The sequence below is a fragment of the Olea europaea genome, unplaced genomic scaffold, assembly GCF_002742605.1.
Source record: "Olea europaea var. sylvestris unplaced genomic scaffold, O_europaea_v1 scaffold5155, whole genome shotgun sequence".
Lineage (NCBI taxonomy): Eukaryota > Viridiplantae > Streptophyta > Magnoliopsida > Lamiales > Oleaceae > Olea > Olea europaea.
In genome coordinates this window covers 10,282-14,943 of record NW_019263474.1, presented here as the reverse complement: position 1 = coordinate 14,943, position 4,662 = coordinate 10,282, and the positions used below count along the sequence as shown (strand labels likewise).

Below are 4,662 nucleotides of genomic sequence, written 5' to 3'. Positions count from 1 at the left end.
TAGATAACCATTTGTTCTTAAGTTTGTACGTATGGACCAATTATGATGTGAACGATCATGGATCTGAACATTCTGGACAGACGCTGATAAGAACAATCGAGCGAAGGTCCCAGGTACGTACTACAAAGCAAAATGACAAATCTATAAATAGTTAAATCCAAAATTCAGCAAGAATGATAAGTATGGAAATGTTTTGTGTAGTTCAGGAAAGATTTAAGTTACAAAGGAGCATACAATTTTTCGATGACCATCACAATTAGCTTTTAATGTTACTCGGAAGATAGGATTACCAGTACGTGAAGTCTCTATGTCAAACATATCAGACTCATACATTACTTCCACGCCTGAACATTCGAATATCGAAACATCGAAAGTAGAATTTCCATTATATTCAAAGACGAGAACATAACCATCTTCTAAGTTATGGTGATCAAAGAATTGTGGCCATCCGTACCAAGATATATATATTATCATCAACTCTCTCCAATTGTATGTTACAAATAATTCCATCGTAACCAGTTAAACGTACTGTATCACCAAGGTCACGTCCTGAGCATTCTACAAAAGATCTAGGAAGCAACTATAGGAAAAAGATATAAGTCTCATGAAAATATGGTTTACTTGGTATATAATTTCATTAATTATCAGTAAACGGTGACAAAGAGATCATTTGAAGACTTACCAAGTGAACATTATGGTCCAACGAAAGTTTGATAGCTTGAACAAAACGGTGTGGTAGATCAGTTTTGTTTGACATAATATTTATACTATAGAGACAACATATAGATTATACAAGAATTATTGTCCAAACATGGCTAAGAATTGTTGTTAGACAAATGTACAATAGAGAGTTAATCCATCTATACATAAATTCTAGTCCAAAATCTCTAATCGTTCTTTTCCAATGCAGAAAAATCAATTTTTAATCAATTACTCCTACTACACCAAATTTAGACAAATGGTGAAAACATAAAATTGAAAACCAATGCTCCTTTAACTTAAATTTTTTAGAAGATTATTCTGCGAACTGGCAACCCATTTGAATTAAAGTAAATGAACAGCATAAAATAAATTATACGGTCGTAAAAATGGCACAAATGCAACATAATTTTGAGAAAAATTGCAAGGCTGTACTTAGAATTAGAGTATGCATAATACTTTAGTAGAATACAATCAGATGTGCAAGAATCCATAGTCATATATTACTTGTAGAAAATATATGTAAATCCATAAATGCCAACAGATATATAGATCTAAATGCCTAAAAAGATCTTGGAACCAAAAATAATTCCTCATGGACCTAAGCTCCTCGAACTGTGCTTTAATCTAATCTTGCACCAAATATAATCAGATTGTTACGCTCTATTATTTTTCTTACTTTTGGGTTCACATCAAGCAAATACTTTTTGTTTTGTTAGTGATGCTATCAATGAATGTAAATGTCTTTTGTTAAAGTTAAAACCCACAAAAATACAAATTTTATTCACATCATTTAGACATTATTAATCAACAAGCTTATGTGAGTCTACAAATAGAGTCGCATATTATGTTGATTCGAGTGTTAAGGAATATAAAACGAGATAGGAAAGGCTGAGAGACGTCGCAAAGAAATGCACAACACAGAAGCACTGCAGCAACCAGAGACGAGCATTTACAAGTGGACAACACAGGTCAAGCATTTAAAAGAGCAAGTATGATCACTTCAAATAACTTACTATTCGAAAATTGAGCAAATTACAAAGCAGTTCTCATAAAACAAATACTTTGATACAAACACGATGAAGATTGGAAGATAGAATCTCATGAACTATGAGAAGCAAAGACGAAATGGTGGAAATGCTGATTAAAATATATATGTAAGAGTAGGTTTGAACTTAAGAAGACTAAACAAATTAAAGAAATAGTAAATGGGCACAGGTTTTCAGCAAAGCTCTAAAGAATAAAATACACATTGTTAATTGTAAAGGAACATTAATTGCAGCAAAACAGAATCAACCCAAACAAAACTAAAGTCACATTGTAATTACTTATTGAAATTAAACCAAAAAACTAAATAATTTACCTCAGTCCTCAAACGTTGCGGCTGAAGTCTGGAAGTTGGAAGAGCCGAAGAGGGTTTGTCCCAAGTAGAAAAGGTGATATTTGTCACAGAAACAATGTTTCAATAACCCGCACAAGAGCAAAAAATAAATGTCACATATTTCTCCAGCAAATTCTTTCGATTCCTTGTTCATATTTTTTAATATCACAAAAATATTGCAAGGCTTAGATTAAAATCTAAAAAAGAAGAACAAGAAGGGAGCTTTGACAACCCCAAACATAACACCCAAATGAAAAGTTGCGAACATAAAATGTCTTCATTTCAAAATCCCTACTCTCTTTGAAATCTCCAATTTATTCTCAAAAAAAGAATGCCCAAAGAAAGAGAAGAAAAATGAGATCAGAAATGAGCTTACCTGATATGATCCAGGAGTCGAACCCGACGAAGGCAAGTGCGAGACGAGACCCGTTGATAGTTGATGGCGGACCAATGACGTGATCAAGGGCAAAGCAAGTGAAACAAGCGATGTGATTGCTTGTTCAAGAAACAATTGATGGAACCATGTTCAGGACTCAAAATAGAGCAACTTTCATGTTCGGGTCGAAGGCCGAATCGACTTGGATCAATTTGTTATCAAGCGACGAAAGCGGAGGCAGAAAACAGCACCATGCGGCCGCACACGTGCATACCAAAAATAAAAATTGCCTTTCTTGATGAACCATGCGACCGCATGGATTTACACCATGCGGCCGCACAAGCCAAAAAAAATTGGCGAATTTTCTATTTTTGGCCGAATTTCCTAGTTTCGATAGAATTTTTATGAAATCAAATTATTACCATAATTTGATGATTTTGGACGTTTTTATTCATTAGTATAAATAGGAGATTACTTTTCATTGTAACACCTTTGAACTTTTGACTTTTGAATTAATATTATAGAGAGAGAAATTTCTTCTTTCAATTTATTGTTCTTCTTGAACAATCTTGGAACTTATCAAGATTCAACTTTTTGTGGCGTTCTAATCAATCGGATTGTGTGTTCTTTTAATTGTAATCAAGGGGTTTTAGGTTCTTCACTAATCTAGGGTTTCTTGGTTCAATTCTTGGGGTTCAAGATCCAAAACCGAGTTAGTATTGGCGTTCTTGGGTTCCGCATCAATCTCATTGTGGGTTTCGTAGTTTTCATTGCTATGGGGTTCGCATTAGTTGGTATCAGAGCTTTGGCTCCAATTTAATCAGGTTATATCCTTTGTTTTCTAATTTTTTTTTCAATTCCTTGTGTTTTTGTGTCCAGAAGGTTTTCTTGATTCTTTGATCCAAAAGTTTCATCAAAATCTTCAAATTCCGTTTCTGGGCTCAATTTTCGTTTTCTTTGTTGGTTTTGTTATTGATTTCTGGATCAAAAAAAATTACTGTTCATCCGTACAGTAAAAAAAATCAGATTTCTCGGTTAGTCGAGCTACAAGAAGAACAAATCAGCGAAAAATAGGCCGAGAACTTACTGTGAAACAAGAGAAAGAGAGGGCCGAAGTTCCAGTCAAACAAAGAAGCAAATGAGAGTGGAAGAGGCTGGATGGTTTCTAGAAGCAGATATTCTACTTCGCGTAGTTTCCTTTGCGCTGCGGAGGAAGCAAATGACGGTGTCGTCATCTCAATTTTTTTTGTGATAGCATGAGAGTAGATGGAGGAATGGGAAAGACGAAAGGATATGACGTCTGACATAAATATGGCATGTTAGAGAAGACAAGGGATGTGAATGGCAGAGCATAAAACGGTGCCGTTTTTGAATCAATTGTGAGGACGAAATAAAAAAAATGAAAGGAAAAAGGAAATAAGATGAACAATGCCAAAGTGAAGTGCCTCTTTTATATTATAGGGATAAGCTGGGTAACGACCATATGCTAGGGATCTAAGCCCCCATATTTGTTAATACTTAAAAAAAATAAAAATAAAGGGAGCATTATTGTACTTGTTGAATCTTGGGCCTCACTTCGTAGCGCTTTTTTTACTCAAGTTATTAAGTCCATAGGGGCATTTTAAAACCCGGTACCCTTTGGTCTAAACAACCGAGAAGTTATCGATCTAAAGCTCGCTACAAGGGTCAAGAAGAAAGCTTAAGAGAGTGAGGTAAAACATAGGATTTGGCAATAAAAAAAAATTTATTTGTTATGAAATTGTAATTGATATTTGGGCTTAGATAAATAGTGGGTTTGAATTGCTTAGTATAAACTTGAATATGGCAGCACTCATTAGTGGAAAACCATCACATGAATAGAGATTGATATTGCTTGTTAGACCCAACCAAACTAGAGTGGAAAAAACAACGAGTGATTAGAGAGTAACTTTTAGTTTTACACTTGGGGAAGAGAATGAAATTGCTATATTTTGGTGTGAATTTCACGAGAGGGAAAGGAAAATATTTGACTACAAAGGGTCGGGTTGGAGCTAATTTGAAATTTTTTCTGTCTTGATAATTGTTTCTGAATTTAGATAACAATTAAATGTGACTATGCACACACATACGCAATCAAGCATTGGACAAGCTCATATTGTATTTGGTAGCATGATTCGAAAGCATAGGTGTGAGTTAATTACACAATTTTACACTCCTAAATATGTTG

At 34.4% G+C, this 4,662-nt stretch overlaps 1 long non-coding RNA gene across 1 annotated transcript; it reads right to left on the bottom strand.

The window, feature by feature from the left end:
• Nucleotides 1-167: 167 nt before the first annotated feature.
• Nucleotides 168-1,663, bottom strand: LOC111388661. The gene is made up of 2 exons (XR_002701623.1): nucleotides 683-1,663; nucleotides 168-580 (listed from the first exon to the last, which is right to left on the bottom strand). It is a non-coding gene; the product is annotated as an uncharacterized LOC111388661 (long non-coding RNA).
• Between the last annotated feature and the right edge of the window lie 2,999 nt (nucleotides 1,664-4,662).